This window comes from Eumetopias jubatus, unplaced genomic scaffold, assembly GCF_037043125.1.
Source record: "Eumetopias jubatus isolate StellerSeaLion01/CBP00866 unplaced genomic scaffold, mEumJub1_p1.0 scaffold_7, whole genome shotgun sequence".
In the NCBI taxonomy this organism is placed as follows: domain Eukaryota; kingdom Metazoa; phylum Chordata; class Mammalia; order Carnivora; family Otariidae; genus Eumetopias; species Eumetopias jubatus.
Window position 1 is genome coordinate 48,992,002 of NW_028274813.1, and position 19,059 is coordinate 49,011,060.

Genomic DNA, 19,059 nt, shown 5'->3' on the forward strand with positions numbered 1-19,059 from the left:
CAGAATGGCTAAAATAAAAAACACAAGAAACAACAAGTGTTGATGAAGAAGTGGAGAAAAAGGAACACTTGGGCACTGCTGGTGGGAATGCAAACTGGGGTAGCCACTGTGGAAAACAGTATGGAGTTTCCTCAAAAAATTAAAAATAGAATTACCATATAGTCCAGTAATTCCACTATTGGGTATATGTCCAAAAAAATGAAAACACTAATTTGAAAAGATATATGCACCTCTGTGTTTATTGCAGCACTATTTACAATAGCCAAATTATGGAAACAGCCCAAATGCCTTTGCAGAGTGACCAAACAACAGTTCCTGTGGGAGATCCATACTGAGCAGGACTTCCAATGTGTGCTCTCAGATGTAGAAGAATCTCAAAGTTCCTTTTCAGGTCTATAAATCTTATTCCTTGGATATATTTCATCCCTTAAAAAAAATAAAGCCAACTGAATTTAATGTCCTCTTGAATTTTCTGTTATCAGTACTTGAAAGAAGACCCTTTCATATAATAGACCAAATAATGCAAAAAAGAAAAAAATGCAAATAATAAGAACATAAAAAGACATGTCAGAGAAAGAACTAAAATTATGTTGACAGCTTTTTTTTTTTTCCTTTTGGGAACAGATGAAACTTTCCTAAAAGATGAAAATGGTTGGTGATAGGAAGTCAACGTTTAATAAAACGAATAGGCAGCAGGCACTTGCAGGATCGTCAAAGCCTGATGAAAATATATTTAGGAATAGATGTGATTTTTTAGCCTGCAAATTTACATTTGTCAGAGAAGTCCTTCTATAAGGATTTCAGAAGTACCGTGGTCCTGTTGGTCTCCTTTGTCTTTTTATAGTGCAGTCCCTCAAATGGAAGTAGGAACTGCTAATTAGCACAGACACAAATCTTCACCTTATAACTCTGCTAAAATTTTCTGAAGAATAAACTCAAATTTGTGTAGGCTGCAGAGCAAAAGTAATTGCCCGTTTTTCTTAAATTAAAAAAAATGAAAAGTCACTTAAGGTTAACATTCTGTTTCTTGGGAAAAACCCTCAGTAGGAGTCTTAGGGCAGGCACATTCCCTTTGAACTGAGAGTTGGAGAAGATTGATGGTCCGGTCATTATCAGGATGTTCCAGTCGATAATTTAGAACACTGCAAAAGCATCATTGCTCATCTAAATACCACTTTAGAAATTTCCAGTTTCCCTCATGAGGGCAAGAGAAGCAAAGATGTGCTCATTATCACTACACATGGCTTCTGAAAATTAGCCATATTCCAGAAGGATCACCAGAAGTCAGGGTAAGCCTTTCCACAGGGTGAGTCGGAGGTTCCCCATGCCTAATTAGCCAGGATTAAATTATTCAGCATCACATGGGAAACCAGTCAGGACTTCCAATTATAATTCAAAAATGTTTTCTGTTTTACACTGCAATAAAAATAACACTCTGGAGTGAAAGAATCAGATAAGGCATAGTTAGAAATGCTGGGGGAACAATTACCAAGAAGTGAAATTAGAAAGCTTTAAATGGATGGATGGAACCTGACTGGAATAAACATAGTCTTCCTTTCAATAAATTGCTGGGGAAATGGTCCTCATGAAGACAATGGCACCTTTAGCCTTATAGGTCATGAACATTTCAGGAATGATCCAGCTTTTAAAAGATCAGTTATAATCATGAATAGGGTGGGGTCGGGCATTAAATTCTTACTTGCTGTTACAGTTTGAATCTCCAGTGAAACTTAGCCAGGTAATGCAGGGTAGAACATTATTTCTGGCAAAGCATATTGTATTTTAATGAATGGCAGTGATGAGTTTATTAAACTAAGAGGATTTCTGTTTAAGCCAACTAATGATGATAGTTGATAATGAAAGTATGTCCTTCCTTAATTGGTGAAAATATTAATGAATCTCTTTGCATTCGCTCGGGTTATTCATTAATGACAGAAATACTTAACAATGAGTATAAAAACCCTTCCTTTCTAGGGGATGGGAAAGGAGGATGTGAGAAATCCCATGACAATTGAGTTTCCGAACTGGTGTCTGGAATTATTGGACTGTGATTGTCAGAGTCAACTGTTTCCTATCCAGATAAAGTAACTTGGTGAAAGAGAAATGATATTGGGACTTAGAAAATGCTTAAGAATGTTGTCTGTATCCCAAGCCACAAGGTCTAAAACTATATTGACAGCTTCTATTTACATAATTATATTTGAAGATATTCTTTGTAATTTATGTAATCATATAATGAAGCAGTGCTATCGTGAGTGGACTCTGCAGCCAAGGACATTGAACTAGTCAGACATCCTTCTCAGACAGGATGATAGATGACACGTATATGAGCCTAGTCTGTGTTAAGAACATTCTTAGACACACTGACTCATTTAATCCTTATAGTACCTGTACAGGATATTAGTGCATTACCTTCATATTTCTGCTATAACAGGTTGCTACAAATTTAGTAACTTAAAATAACATTTATTATCTTATATCTTTTATTATCTTATAGTTCTGGAAGTTATAAGTCCAAAATGGATCTCTGAGGGTTAAAAATCAAGGTGTTGGCAGGGCTGTGGTCTTCTGGAAGCTCTAGGGGAGAACCCAGTTCCTTGTCTTTTCCAGCTTCTAGAACCTGCCTGCATTCCTTGGCTCATGGCCCTTTTCTGATTCTATTTATTTAAAAAGATTTTATTTATTTACTTGAGAGAGAGAGAGAGTGCACAGGCATATGTGGGGAGGAGCAGAGGGGGAGGGTGGAGGAGAAGGAGACAATCTCAAGCAGACTCCCCACTGAGCACAGAGCCTGATGCAGGGCTTGATCTCACAGCACTGAGATCATGACCTGAGCCCAAACCAGGAGTTGGGGGCTTAACTGACTGAGCCACTCAGGCACCCCCCTTTTCTGTTTTTAAAGCCGTCAGTTGGTAGAGTCTTTTTACATGCTGTATTGCTTGGAGAATGACTCTTCTACCTCTCTTTTCCAAGTTTAAGGAGTCTTGTGACTAGCAAGGGCCCACACAGATAATCCAGGATAATTTCCGTATTTTATTATATTATTATTTTTTTAAAGATTTTATTTAGTTGACAGAGAGAGACACAGTGAGAGAGGGAACACAAGCAGGGGGAGTGGGAGAGGGAGAAGCAGGCTTCCCGCCTAGCAGGGAGCCCGATGTGGGGCTTGATCCCAGGACCCTGGGATCATGACCTGAGCTGAAGGCAGACGCTTAACGACTGAGCCACCCAGGCGCCCGATAATTTCCCTATTTTAAAGTCTGCTGATTAGCAACCTTAATTTCATTTGCAGCCTTAATTCCCCCTTGCCAGGTAAAACTGCGTATTTACAGGTTCTAGGGATGAGGATGTGAAGATATTTGGGGGTCCATTATTCTGCCTACTTACAGTCAGTATTATTATTACCCATTTTACAGGTGAAGAAACACAGAGATGTTCAGTAATTTGCACAAAGTCACACAGCTAGGAGGGATCAGGGATCCTGACACTAAAGTCCATTCTTTTGAACACTATAATGTACTACCTCTTCTGAAATGTTAGCAGCCTGGGATTGGAGCGTCCATGCTCAACAGTATCAACATACTCCTTAGCTAGAATCTACCATGCTCCCCCTCGTGGTCCGGAGGCCCCTGATCTCGAGGAGTAAGTAGGATAGCTCTGTCTCTCTCACAATGATACTTGCTATCTTTGTTCTTTCACAGTCCTTACCTGGGTAAGACTACACAGAACAGACAATTTATCCCTCCAGAGGTAGTGGCATCTTTTCTACCTCATTTACATATATTTATCAAATCCTTTTTGAGAATTTGTCAGAAAATATGGTTGGCTGTGAGGAGGCACAGATTAGTGAAATATTCAAAAAGGTCACAGTCATTGGCAGAAAGACAAAGGAAGAATTATAAGAAAATGTGGTAAGTGCTACCAAGGAATTGTGTAGCAGGTTGGCTTCTATCAATTCTGCCTCCAAAGCATACCTTGGCTCTGTTTCTTCTTCATGGTCATCCCGTGTGTAGCTCAAGCCACCACTGTCTCTGTTACATGGACAGTAGTTCCCTCATTTGTCTTCCTGCTTCCTCTCTTGAATCCCAACAATCTTCTCTCCAGAGAGCAATTCGAGTGATTTTTTTCTCCTGCTTAAAACCCTTCAGGAGCTTCCAATGTACTTAATATACACCCAAACTCTGTAACAAGTTCTGAAACTTCCCACGGGGTCTGGCTCTTACAGTCATCTCTGCAGACTTACCTTGTGCTCCCCTCCCTATTGCTCCCTGTTCTCTCACCATCCAAACTTTTCCAACTGCAAATAACCCAAGCTCCTTCCGGCCTTGGGCCCTTGCACTTTCTGTGTCTTCTGCTTGGTGTGCCTCCTTCTGGCTCTTCACGTGGCTGGTTCCTTCTCATCTTTCAGGTCTCAGCTGACCTGGCCACTGAAATAGGTTTTCCCTCCCGTATTTCTACCATAGCCCTTTGCTTCTTTTCCCTCCATAGTTTGTACCGTCTGTAAGGGCCCTGAAGACAGCAGCCATGCCTAGAGCCCAGCACTGTGCCTGGTGCACGGGAGGCACACAGGAGTATTTAAAAAAGAAAAAAATCCCGGGCACCTGGGTGGCTCAGATGGTTAAGCGTCTGCCTTCAGGTCAGGGCATGATCCCAGGGTCCCTGGGATCGAGTCCCACATCGGGCTCCCTGCTCAGCGGGGAGCCTGCTTCTCCCTCTGCTTCTGTCTGTCTCTCTCTCTCTCTCATGAATAAATAAATAAAATCTTTAAAAAAAAAAAAAGAAAAGAAAAAAAATCCCAAGAAGCAGAAAAGGAGCCAATTAATTCAGTCAAAAGATATAATACTAGTACTTTCCTCTAGCACTTTCGTGGGGACTCCAGGGAAACTGGACTAAAGGAGAGAATTTATAACATACTTCGTGTTAGCTATTGTTACTTTCCTAAGTGGATCAGGTAGTGTTTAAATGTCAAATTTCATACTTATTTATCTCTTTCCAATACGTTTTAATTTTGTAAAAGGGAGAGCAAATGGAGAGGTTGTCTCAAAGCTGCCTCTAATCTCTCTTTCAGGCCTTTGTGTTGAACAGCTCTGCTGGAGGAGTTTCCCTCTGTACTTCCAGGGCAATTTTCACACCAGTTCCTGGTTGTCTTTCCCCTGAGACTTTCCCCCTAATTGGACACAGACCACTGCTTACTTAGCTTTAATAACAGTTTGGCTTCTCAATAAACAGAATTAATCTTGGTTAAGCCAATTTATTCAAATAATATTCTATTCTGATTCCTTGGTGGCCTGTTGCTTTAGGCCTTTAGGCTTCTGTTCTAAATTCGCATTTTTTTCCCTCCCTCTCAAAGGGCATTTCCTTCCTTACTTCATCTTCAAAGTAAACATGTTTAAAGTATAAAAGAGATCTAGTGGATGGGAATAAATGGGAGGCAAAATTCCCCTGACTTTCTTCCCTTGAATCTACTGGTTGTATTTCTTTTTGCTTGTTATTTTATTTTATTTATTTATTTAAATTTTATTTTATTATGTTAGTCACCATACAATACATCATTAGTTTTTGGTGTAGTGATCCACGATTCATTGTTTTCGTATAACACCCAGTGCTCCAAGCAGTACATGCCCTCCTTAATAACGATTACTGGGCTAACCCATCCCCCCACCCCCTCCCCTCTAGAACCCTCAGTTTGTTTCTCAGAGTCCATAGTCTCTCATGGTTCATCTCCCCCTCCAATTTCCCCCCCTTCATTTCTCCCTTCCTTCTCCTAGCGTCCTCCATGCTGTTCCTTATGTTCCACAAATAAGTGAAACCGTATGATAATTGATTTTCTCTGCTTGACTTATTTCACTTAGCATCATCTCCTCCAGTCCCATCCATGTTGATGCAAAAGTTGGGTATTCACCCTTTCTGATGGCTGAGTCATATTCCATTGTATATATGGACCACATCTTTATCCATTCGTCTGTTGAAAAGCATCTTGGCTCTTTCCATAGTTTGGCTATTGTGGACATTGCTGCTATGAACATTGGGGTGCATATGGCCCTTCTTTTCACTACATCTGTATCTTTGGGGTAAATACCCAGGAGTGCAATTGCTGGGTCATAGGGTAGCTCTATTTTTAATTTTTTGAGGCACCTCCACACTGTTTTCCAAAGTGGTTGTACCAACTTGCATTCCCACCAACAGTGTAAGAGGGTTCCCTTTTCTCCCCAACCTCTCCAACATTTGTTGTTTCTTATCGTGTCAATTTTTGTCATTCTAACTGGTGTAAGGTGGTATCTCAATGTGGTTTTGATTTGAATTTCCCTGATGGCTAATGATGATGAACATTTTTTGATGTATCTGTTAGACATTTGTATGTCTTCTTTGGAGAAGTGTCTGTTCATGTCTTCTGCCCTTTTTTTGACTTGATTATTTGTTTTTTGGATGTTGAGTTTGAGAAGTTCTTTATAGATCTTGGAAATCAGTGCTTTGTCTGTAGTGTCATTTGCAAATATCTTCTCCCATTGTGGGCATTGCCTCTTTGTTTTGTTGACTGTTTCCTTTGCTGTGCAGAAGCTTTTTATCTTGATGAAGTCCCCAAAAGTTCATTTTTGCTTTTGCTTCACTAGCCTTTGGTAATGTATCTTGAAAGAAGTTGCTGTGGCCAATGTTGAAGAGGTTACTGCCTATGTTCTCCTCTAGGATTTTGATGGATTCCTGTCTTACAATTGAGGTCTTTCATCCATTTTGAGTTTATCTTTGTGTATGGTGTTAGAGAATGGTCGAGTTTGATTCTTCTGCATGTGGCTGTCTGATTTTCCCAGCACCATTTATTGAAGAGACTGTCTTTTTTCCATTGTGTATTTTTTCCTGCTTTGTTGAAGATTATTTGACTATAGAGTTGAGGGTCCATATCTGGGCTCTCTATTCTGTTCCATTGGTCTATATGTCTGTTTTTATGCCAGTACCATGTTGTCTTGGTGATCACTGCTTTGTAATATCGCTTGAAATCGGGCAACGTGATGCCTCCAGCTTTGTTTTTCTTTTTCATCATTTCCTTGGCGATTTGGGGTCTTTTCTGATTCTATACAAATTTTAGGATTGTTTGTTCCAGCACTTTGAAAAATGTCATTGGAATTTTGATCGGGATGGCATTGAAGGTATAGATTGTTCTGGGTAGCATAGACATTTTAACAATGTTTATTCTTTGGATCCATGAGCATGGAATGTTTTTCCATCTTTTTGTGTCTTCTTCAGTTTCTTTCATGAGTGTTCTGTAGTTTCTAGAGTATAGATCCTTTACCTCTTTGGTTAGGTTTATTCCAAGGTATCTTATGTTTTTTGGTGCTATTGTAAATGGAATAGTTTCTCCAATCTCTCTTTCTACAGTTGCATTGTTAGTGTATAAGAAAGCAACTGATTTCTGTGCTTTGATTTTTGTATCCTGCCACATTACTGAATTGCTGTATGAGTTCTAGTAATTTGGGGGTGGAGTCTTTTGGGTTTTCCACATAAAGTATCATGTCATCTGCGAAAAGAGAGAGTTTGGCTTCTTCTTTGCCAATTTGAATACCTTTTATTTCTTTTTGTTGTTAGATTGCTGTTGCTAGGACTTCTAGTACCATGTTGAACAATGGCGGTGAGAGTGGGCACACTTGACGTGTTCCTGATCTTAAGGGAAAGGCTCTCAGCTTTTCCCTGTTGAGGATGATATTTGCTATGGGTTTTTCATAGATGGATTTTATGAACTTGAGAAATGTTCCCTCTATCCCTATACTCTGAAGAGTTTTAATCAGGAAAGGACGCTGTATTTTGTCAAATGCTTTTTCTGCATCAATTGAGAAGACCATATGGTTCTTCTCTCTCCTCTTATTAATGTGTTCTATCACACTGATTGATTTGTGAATGTTGAACCACCCTTGCATCCTAGGGATAAATCTCACTTGGTCATGGTGGATGATCCTTTTAATGTATTGTTGGATCCTATTAGCTAGGATTTTGTTGAGGATTTTGGAATCCATATTCATCAGGGATATCAGTCTGAAATTCTCCTTTTCGATGGGGTCTTTGCCTGGTTTGGGGATTAAGGTAATGCTGGCCTCATAGAATGAGTCTGGAAGCTTTCCTTCTGTTTTTATTTTTTGAAATAGCTTCAGGAGAATAGGTATTATTTCTTCTTTGAATATTTGGTAGAATTCCCCAGGGAATCCATCGGGCTCTGGACTCTTGTTTTTTTTTTTTTTTTAATTTTTATTGTTATGTTAATCACCATACATTACATCATTAGTTTTTGATGTAGTGTTCCATGATTCATTGTTTGTGCATAACACCCAGTGCTCCACGCAGAATGTGCCCTCTTTAATACCCATCACCAGGCTAACCCATCCTCCCACCCCCCCTCCCCTCTAGAACCCTCAGTTTGTTTTTCAGAGTCCATTGTCTCTCATGGTTCCTCTTTTTGGGAGGTTTTTTTTTTTTTTTTTTTTTTACAGTCTTGAGGTCTTTTATTTTCTTGACATTTATCATGCCAAGAATTCATAGGGAATAGGTTCCAGCAGTTCAGTCTCCTTTCCATTAGTTCTCACAAAGTGTGCTTCTCTGGGTGGGGGAGGCTGGCACTTCAGTTGAACCCAAGTACCTTTCTTTTTGGCTTCCTTCTTTTTCTGATCATTTTCCTTCACATGCTTCAGGAAGCTGTCTCAGCTCTTTGAGTGTTTAATATGCTCAGTGCGTACATTAATTCTCTTGGCAAGAATCTTGCCCTTAACTTGTTTGTTTACAACAATGCCAACAGCATGCTGAGTAACGTTGTAGACTCTTCCAGTTTTGCCATGGTAACATTTTTGGGGCATTCCTTTTTGAACAGTGCCCATTCCCTTGATGTCCACAATATCACCTTTCTTATAGATTCACATGTATGTGGCCAAAGGAACAACTCCATGTTTTCTAAAAGGTCTAGAGAACATATAGCGGGTACCTCTCCTTTTTCCCTTTGTGTTGGTCATTTTGGCAAATTACTGGAAGATGGCGGTTCCGGCTGAAAGGCTTTTTGGGAGGTTTTTGATCACTGCTTCAATCTTGTTACTGGTTATTGGCCTATTCAGGTTGTCAATTTCTTCCTGTTTCAGTCTTGGCAGTTTATAGGTTTCCTGGAAGGCATCCATTTCTTCCAGGTTGCTCAGTTTATTGGCATATAGTTGTTGATAATAATTTCTAATAATTGTTTCTATTTCCTTGGTGTTAGTTGTGATCTCTCCCCTTTCATTCATAACTTTATTAATTTGGGTCCTTTTTCTTTTCTTTTGGATAAGTCTGGCCAGTGGTTTATTGATCTTATTAATTCTTTCAAAGAACCAGCTTCTAGTTTTGTAGATTTGATCTCCTGTGTTTCTGGTTTCTAATTCATTGATCTCTGCTCTAATCTTAATTATTTCTCTTCTAATATGTGGCTTAGGCATTGTTTGTTGCTTTTTCTCTAGTTCCTTAAGTTGTAGAGTTAGACGGTGAATTCAGGATTTTTCTATTTTTTTGAATGAGGCTTGGATGGCTATGTATTTCCCCCTTAGGACCGCCTTTGCAGTATCCCATAGGTTTTGGACTGATTTGTTTTTGTTCTCATTGGCTTCCATGAATTTTTTAAGTTCTTTGATTTCCTGGTTGACCCAAGCATTCTTGAGCAGAGTGGTCTTTAGCTTCCAAGTGTTTGAATTTCTGCCAAATTTTTTCTTGTGATTGAGTTCCAGTTTTAAAGCATCATGGTCTGAGAATATGCAGGGAATAATCTCAGTCTTTTGGTATCAGCTGAGACCTGATTTGTGACCCAGTATGTGGTCTACTTTCGAGAAAGTTCTGTGTGTCCTTGAGAAGAATGAGTATTCTGTTGTTTTAGGGTGGGATGTTGTGTATATATCTAATGAGGTCCATCTGGTCCAGTGTGTCATTCAAAGCTCTTGTTTCTTTGTTGATTTTCTGCTTAGATGATCTGTCTATTGGTGAGAGTGGAGTGTTGAGGTCTCCTACAATTAACGTATTGTTACAATATGACTATTTTGGTTAACAGTTGGCTTATATAGATGGCTGCTCCCATGTTAGGGGCATAGATATTTACAATTGTTAGATCTTCTTGTTGGATAGACCCTTTAAGAATGATATAGTGTCAGGGCACCTGGGTGGTTCAGTCATTAAGTGTCTGCCTTTGGCTCAGGTCATGATCCCAGGGTTCTGGGATCGAGTCCCACATTGGGCTCCCTGCTCAGCAGGAAGCCTGCTTCTCCCTCTCCCACTCCCCCTGCTGTGTTTCCTCTCTCACTGTGTCTCTCTCTGTCAAATAAATAAATAAAATCTTTAAAAAAAAAGAGAATGATATAGTGTCCTTCTGTTCTCTAACTACAGTCTTTAGTTTAAAATCTAATTTGTCTGATATAAGAATTGACATCCCAACTTTCTTTTGAGGTCCGCTGGCATGGAAGATGGATCTCTATCCCTTCACTTTCGGTCTGGATGTATCTTTAGGTTCAAAATGAGTCTCTTATAGATAGCGTATGGATGCGTCCTGTCTTTTTATCTAATCTGCAACCCTGTTTCATTTTATGGGAGCATTTAGGCCGTTCACGTTGAGAGTGATTATTAAAAGATATGAATTAATTGTCATGATGTTGCCTCTAAAGACCTTGTTTTTATAGATTGTCCCTGTAAATTTCTTTTCTTTATCACTCTTTGGGTCTTTCTCCTTTTATAGAACTCCCCTTAATATTTAGTGGTCTGGCTTAGTGGTCACATATTCCTTCAGTTTCTGCTGGTCTTGGAACCTCTGCATCTCTCCATCCATTCTAAATGACAGCTTTGCTGGATAAAGTATTCTTGGCTGCATGTTCTTCTCATTTAGTACCCTGAATACGTCTTGCCAGGCCTTTCTGGCTTGCCAGGTCTCTGTGGATAGGTCTGACATTATTCTGATGTTCCTCCCTCTGTATGTAAGGAATCTCTTCCCCCTACCTGCCCTGAAGATGGTTTCCTTGGTTCTAAGATTTGCGAGTTTTACTATTACATGCCGGGGTGTTGGCCTGTTTTCCTTGATCTTGGGAGGGGTCCTCTCTGCCTCTAGGACAGGAATGTTTGTTTCATTCCCCAGATTAGGGAAGTTCTCAGCTGCGGTTTGCTCAAATATATATTCTAGTCCTCTTTCTCTCTCTCCACCCCCTCAGGGATCCTCAGGGATCCCAATAATTCTGACATTGGGAAGTTTCATGGTGTCACTTATTTCTCTGATTCTATTTTCATGGATTTTGAGTTTTTTTCTCCCTGGCCTCCTCTTTGTCCTTCTTTTCTATCAATTTGTCTTCTAGATCACTAATTCATTCTTCTGCCTTGCTTAACCTAGCGGTTAGATTATCTAGATTAGTTTGGATCTCATCGATAGCATTTTTAAGTTCTGCCAATTCAGCTTTCATTGCTGTGTTGCCATTAACTGATTTCTCCATTCTAGCTATTGTCTTCACAATTGCTAGCGTGAATTCCATCTCTGACATCTTGGTTATATCTGAATCCATTTTGTAAATCTGTGGCATAAGTTATAATCTCTGAGTCTTTCCTATTTTGGAGGTTCCTCCTCCTAGTCATTCTGTTGAGGGGTGGTTGAGGGAATGTACAGAGTCCAAATTATTGACCACAACCCAAGCAAGATGCACCTGTTTTCTGGGGACCTTAGGGTTGCTGGCCTCTTGTTTTCCCAGCCTGTCTTTTGGGGGAGGGGCCTGCTGCACTGTTACTCATGCAACCCTGTTTGGGCAGAGTTGTCCTGCCCCCTGTGGCAGGGGATGGGCTCAGTGAAAACCGGTTTTTTGGGGCTTTTGTTCTCTGATGGCTTTCCCTGGTGGCTTTCCATGTCTCTTCTGAGAGAGCAGAAGAGACCATTTGCCACCGTCTGCCTCAGAGCAGAGAGATCACAGTCTGTTCTTCAGTGAGCTCTCCAGGCCACACTATATCCGTTTCTCTCTGTGCCGCTATAAACTGCAGTATCCTCAGTTGTGCGCCCCTCAACAGCACTCCCAGTTCTTGTTTCCAGGTCGGGGCATGTCTCTGTCCTTTGTGCTTCCAGCCGCCCCCAGTTCGCATGTGTGGCCTCGCCGCTCAGGGTTTCCATCGGGGGGGGGGTGCCCTAAAGTCCTTTCCCCGGTCTGCGAGTCTGTGCCCCTCCCCCAGCGTGGGAGGCTATTGCTTACCGGTGGTGTAGGATCCCCATGGCTCCCTCTCCCTGCCGTTTATCCTCCGATATCTGCCGCTGGAATCACGGCTCCCCGCTTTATACCTCGAAACCAACCGCCTGCGATATTCTGTTTGTAGAGATCCAAATCTATCTTCTTACATCTCAGGCTGATTTTGTGGGTGTTCAGAGTGGTCTGGTAGATATCCAGCTCAGTTCCGCAGACTGGTTAGAATAGGGTCCCCTATTCCTCCACCATCTTTTCTCCCTCCTGGTTTTATAAGTTCTTTATTTACTTGTTATTTTAACTGAGAGATGTATTAATGGCAAAGGCATTGTTCCTTCGTTGGAGATGGTTTATCAGGTCAGAACAGGCCCAGATGATCTGATTTCACTGCCAGATGGCCTTGGCTCACCAATGTACAGTCAAAACAGGGCTTGTAAGTCATTGTTTCCTGGCTGGAGTCAATGGGGATCAATTTCCCAGCCTCTTGAAACATCCTCCACAAATCTTTGAAAGTACTTTGCCGGAAAAAACTCTCCAGCCTGATTCAATCAGCCTGTTTCCAAAGTTTATCATCTGTGTTGACACCTGAAGTTACTCTTGTTCATAGACTGAGCTGTTCTGGCTGGCCCATTGCCTGGAGAATATTCTCCAGAGATCTTCTCTCGCCTGGGAGGGCTGGAAGGTAGTAATATGTTCACATTCTGTTCCCTGGTTCCCATATAATAAAACATATGGTTTCCACAAGGTACATAGTCTGAGGTTAGTAGTAGATTTTTCTTTTGCCGCACTGATAGATATAGGACTTAACATTAAGGCGTTGCCCTATTAAGAATGACTCCTAAGAGGAATCTTTTATTCAGGTCTGATATTGTGTTTTAACACATAAGAGGAAACACTTATTTCAGGTGGAGTCTGTTTTACATAGTAGATCTAGTGAAAACTCTCTTATATTCATTTAGCTCCTTTTAACCAAGATCCTACAAAGGACTTTAAGTCTTCTAGGCATCCAATGAATATAATGAATTAACTCTTCCCTATGCATCTAGGATGGTCCTAGCTTTGTACCATTCTTGGAAGAATTGAGAAAGAAGTCACACTAATCATTTTTTGTAGGATTCAGTTCTTCAGTGGAACCCTGATGGAGAAAGACTGTAGGGCATTTAGTGTCTACTTTAGAATCAAGGTTTTATGCTGTTAACTCTTTGTGAAGTACTCAAAGGCCCGTGTTTGAGATATAGCTTCCAAAGTTTGTACTCGAGGTGATTCCTAATCATTTAGGAATTCTTAATCTGTTACTCACCTGTAAATCCTTGTTGTAGTCTCCATTCTGGTAGACACCACCTCTCTGAAATTTCTTCTAGTCCACATTAGGAATAATAATATGAGTCCTCCTTTCTCACTGGAGAATCAAATAAGAAAACGTTCTTGAAAGAACTTTAGAAAATATAAAGACATATAACTACTGTAATGATTCAGGCAATTATAATTGTAGGAACAGGCAATGGATCTAGATAGATCCACATAAGCATGGGGTTCAATTTCAGATGGACACAGCAGATCACACACCCAATTCAGGCAGCCAGGAAAGTTGGCATGAGGGTGTTTGGTACTGAAGAATGAGGCTCCATCAGCCACCTCAGAGAGGGAGTGTCAGAGCTGAGGGACTGCATCTGAGAGAAGGAAGGTGAGAGTACCCAGCTGGAAAGAAGGGGTGGAGAGCTACAGTGCGGGGAGATCCTGTCAGCCCGAGAAAAACAACCTCTTAACCATTATGTGTTTTGTTAGTAAAATTCACTAGTGGAGCAAATGCAAAAGGAGAACATTGAAACTATTTAAATTATGCCCAAGTATATACCAGGAGCCAATGAATCAAGCTAGGCACTCAATTCAACTTGCATTTATGGGACATTTGTGGAAAGCACCTCAAAGAGATGAACCTGTCTTGGATTAGGGCATACAGGCATTTACTGTCAAGAAGGACAAATGTATATAAAAAACTATATTTTATAAGTTGGAAATAGTAATAGTAATAACAATAATAATAATAATAGCAGCTTAAATGATTGCATATACCTTACGTGCCAGGCACCATCATGGACACTTTCCTTATTTATCCCTGCAACAACTCCATAAGGGAGCTACTGGTATTATCTTCACGTTGCGGTAAGGAAAGTGTAAGTGACTTGCCCAAGGTAATGCAAGCAGTGATTGGCATGGCCAAGTTTTGACTCCAGAATGAAACACCCTATTCTCCACTAGACTGCTTTAGGGCAGATACCGCTAAAGTGCTTGTCAGTAGAATGACTTTAAGAGCTGGGATGGCAAAGCCACATAAGCCCATGAGAAATCATCAGAATTTAATTGAATATCATTTTAATATATTTATGAGTTATAAGGTCTTATCAGATATGAAGAATATGAAAAAATGCAGGATTCTGTCATATTCAAAGATAGTAGAGCTAGATGAACGGATATTTAAAATCTTAAGAGCCAAAGAAATTCAAAATTCAAACAGGTTATGTAGCAGCCTGAGTGAACTTAAAATTCACTTCTCTTTTGCTATGAAGCTCCCATTATGGATTGTAAATAGGAATCAGTAGGCCTCATCAGGAATTCAGTAGGGACTGGAAAAAAGTAAAATTGAAGATAAAGGGGAAGGAAGGAGATAGAAAACTAGAGATGAGTTGAATAAATGTTGAAAAGATTATGAGTTGGAGGTATCTGGTGACATTTTATTTCAGGGAACAGAGTGTAATTAAACTAAATACTTTGAGGGATATGAATAGTCTGTGCTAATCTTAATGTAACTACATATGCCTTCTGGATGATAAAAGAGACTAATGTATACATTAATGACTGTATTAAATTCAATAGATTAAAAGTTTGGTAAATATTCAGGTCAGATGATATTAACAGAACCTACTATTTATGAACCCATACACAGCAGATATTTTGGTGAGCAGTTGCTGTGTATTTCTCATTTAATACTACTTAATGCAATTATACCAATACTATTAATACTATGTCCTACTAGTACTTCTATTTGACACACAATGAAATGGAGCTTACAGAGGTTAAGTCATTTACTCAAGCTTACATGACACTTGCTAGTAAGTGACAGAGTGTGGGTTGAACCAAAGTCCGTCTGATGTCAAGGCCATCATGGGCATGGCTAACCTTTTTAGTAGTGGCATACCAAGTTGGGGGTGCCTATGGGAGTGGTTTGCCCCAATGAGGGGGAGCATTTTTGTACGTTGTTTAGAATTTTCAGTGGTATTAATAGAAAGCAGACTGACTTTAAGCTGGTTTTGTTATTGTTTTAAAATTCTCTGCATACAACACATCCTTTTATTGTCTGCACCCACGGCAGTGAGGAAGTGGGAAAAATGAAAAAAGGAAGAGAGAGAAGCCAATACCTGGTTACTACTCTGGGCAAGTGGGGTTTATTCCCACCGGGGGCATTCTGAGAAATTGCACGGGCCCACCTCAGAACTCTCCCAGAGGGGAGCAGGGAGGCTGAGATGGTTATCTACCGCTTCCTGTCCCCTATTGGTTGGGGATTTGAGGATCTATTTCATGTATTTCCAGGCTGAGCCTGCTTGATGTCCCCTCTGGAGAAAGCCTGCAGGTGGAGAGGTGGAGACACACAGGTGCATGAAGTGGGAAGCTGTCAGCTCGTTGTGAACCACTAACTTCAGTAACTTAAGGAGGACAAGGGGATCTGGGGTTAGGCATTAACAATATTCATCCCATCATAATTTGGTTTCAGGAACATGCTGTGGATATCTGCCCACCCGAGGTATCATATTGAATGGCTCAGTAGCTTGGCTGTATTTTAATTAGGGGAGCGGGCTGCCTGGATTCACCTTGGTGTGCTGGCATAGCCATTTTGAAACTGATTTAAGCAGGTCAGTCTTTTGTTTTTGGGTTACTGATGGGAAAGAGGATGTATGTTCTGAACAGTGCTCTTTATCTCTTCTCCTGAAATTGTTTCAGAGAATGGCAGTGAACTCCTAATTATTAGTGTCAGTTCTTAATCTCTTTTACCTCCTTGGGGCTGGGGGCACTGTTGCCCATGCCATCTCTTTCTCTTCCTCTTCTCCTCCTTCAACAACTTTTACTGTGTGGTTTCTGGGTAAAAGATGACAGTTGAAGTGAGATGGGATTTCAGGCAGAACACAGGCTTCTAGGGGGATCTTGTAATCTATCTTTTTTTTTTTTAATTTCAAGTTTTTGTTTAAATTCTAGTTAGTTAACATAAATGATAAAATTAGTTTTAGGTGCAGAATTTGGCGATTCATCACTTACATATAACACCCAGTGCTCATCACAACAAGTGCCCTCCTTAATCCCCATCACTCATTTAGCCCATCCCCCCACCCACCTCTCTCCATCAACCCTGTTTGTTCTCTGTGGCTAAGAGTCTCTTATGGTTTGTTTCCTTCTCTCTCTTTTTTCCCCCTTCCCATATGTTCATCTGTTTTGGTTCTTAAATTCCACATATGAGTGAGATCATACAGTATATTTGTCTTTCTTTGACTGACTTAATTCACTTAGCATAATACACTCTAGCTTCATCTGTGTCATTGCAAATGGGAAGATTTCATTCTTTCTGATGGCTGAGTAATATTCCATTGTATATATACCACATCTTCTTTATCCATTCATCAGTTGATGGACATTTAGGCTCTTTCCATAGTTTGGCTATTGTTGATAATGCTGCTGTAAACATTGGGGTGCATGTACCCTTTTGAATCATTATTTTTGTATCCTTTGGGTAAATACCTAGTGGTGCAATTGCTGGGTTGTAGGGTAGTTCTATTTTTAACTTTTTGAGGAACCTCCATACTGTTTTCCAGAGTGGCTGCACCAGTTTGCATTCCCACCAACAGTGTAAGAGGGTTCCTTTTTCTCCACATCCTTGTCAACATCTGTTGTTTCCTGTGTTGTTAATTTTAGCCATGCTGACAGGTGTGAGGTGTTATCTCATCATGGCTTTGATTTTTATTTCTCTGATGATGAGTGATATTGAGCATCTTTTCATGTGTCTGTTAGCCATCTGTACGTCTTCTTGGGAAAAATGTCTGTTCATGTCTTCTGCCTACTTCTTAGGTGGATTATGCATTTTTTGGATGTTGAATTTGATAAGTTCTTTATAGATTTTGAATAGTAACTCTTTATCAGATATGCCATTTGCAAATATCTTCTTCCATTCCCTAGGTTGTCTTTTAGTTTTGTTGGTTGTTTCCTTTATCTTGATGAAGTCTCAATAATTCATTTTTGCTTTTGTTTCTCTTGCCACTGGATACGTGTCTAGTAAGAAGTTGCTCCAGCCGAGGTTAAAGAGGTTGCTGCCTTTGTTCTCCTCTAGGATTTTGATGGTTTCCTGTCTCAAATTTAGGTCTTTTAAACACTTGAGTGTATTTTTGTGTATGGTTTAAGAAAGTAGTCCAGTTTCATTCTTTTGCATATTGCTGTCCAGTTTTCCCAACACCATTTGTTGAAGAGACTGTCTTTTTTCCATTGGATATTTTTTCCTGTTTTGTTGAAGATTAGTTGACCATATGGTTGACCAAATGGGTCCATTTCTGGGTTCTCTACTCTGTTCCATTGATCTGTGTGTCTGTTTTTGTGCCAGTGCCATGCCGTCTTGGTGATCACAGCTTTGTAATATAGTTTGAAGTCCGGAATTGTGATGCCTCCAGATTTGCTTTTCTTTTTCAACATTGCTTTGGCTATTTGGGGTCTTTTGTGGTTCCATACAAACTTTAGGATTGTTTGTTCTAGCTCTGTGAGAAATGCTGGTTTTATTTTGATAGGCATTGCATTAAATGTGTAGATTGCTTTGGGTAGTATAGACATTTAAAAAATATTTTTATTCTAATCCATGAGCTTGGAACGTTTTTCCATTTATTTCTGTCTTCTTCAATTTCTTTCATAAGTGTTCTATAGTTTTCAGAGTACAGATCTTTTACCTCTTTGGTTAGGTTTACTCCTAGATATCTTATGGTTTTTGGTACAGTTGTAAATGGGATCTATTCCTTGATTTCTTTTTCTGCTGCTTCATTATTGGTGTATAGAAATCCAACAGATATCGGTATGTTGATTTTTTATTCTGTGACTGTTGAATTCGTGTATCAGTTCTAGTAATTTTTTGGTGGAGTCTTTTGGGTTTTCTACATAGACTATCATGTTGTCTGTGAATAGTGAAAATTTGACTTCTTCTTTGACAAGTTGGATGCCTTATTTTTCTTTTTGTTGTCTGATTGCTGAGGCTAGGACTTCCAGTACTATGTGAAATAACAATTGTGAAAGTGGACATCCTTATCTTTTTTCCTGACTCTAGAGGAAAAACTCTCATTTTTTGCCCATTGAGGATGATATTAGCTGTGGGTCTTTCATATATGACCTTTATGATGTTGAGGTATATTCCCATTATCCCTACCTTGTTGAGAGTTTTTATCAGGAGTAGATGCTGTAGGGACACTTGGGTAGCTCAGTTGGTTAAGTGTCTGCCTTTGGCTGAGGTCATGATTCCAGGGTCCTGGGATTGAGTCCCCCATTGGGCTCCTTGCTCAGCAGGGAGCCTGCTTCTCCCTCTGCCTGCTGCTCCCCCTGCTTGTGCTCTCTCTCTGACAAAAAAATAAATAAATAAAATCCTTAAAAATATAAAAAAAAATGAATGGATGCTGTATTTTGTCAAATGCTTTTTCTGCATCTATTGAGACAATCTTATGGTTCTTATCCTTTCTTTTACAATATGGTGTATCACATTGATTGATTTGTGAATACTGAACCACCCCTGCAGCCCAGGAATAAATCCCACTTGACTCTGGTGAGTAATTCTTTTAATGTACTATTAGATTTG

The 19,059-nt window shown here is 40.0% G+C and overlaps 1 long non-coding RNA gene and 1 pseudogene across 1 annotated transcript in view; both read right to left on the reverse strand.

Annotated features, from left to right (window-relative positions):
* Nucleotides 1-264: 264 nt before the first annotated feature.
* The window catches only part of LOC114207301 (uncharacterized), a 28,914-nt gene continuing 10,119 nt past the window's right edge, over nucleotides 265-19,059 (reverse strand). Inside the window, exons 3-4 of the long non-coding RNA XR_003608824.2 lie at nucleotides 13,492-13,590; nucleotides 265-426 (exon numbers count right to left, since the gene is read on the reverse strand). This is a non-coding gene — a long non-coding RNA (uncharacterized LOC114207301). The remainder of the gene's footprint in view (nucleotides 427-13,491; nucleotides 13,591-19,059) is intronic.
* Nucleotides 8,505-9,014, reverse strand: LOC148163889 (large ribosomal subunit protein eL21 pseudogene; annotated as a pseudogene).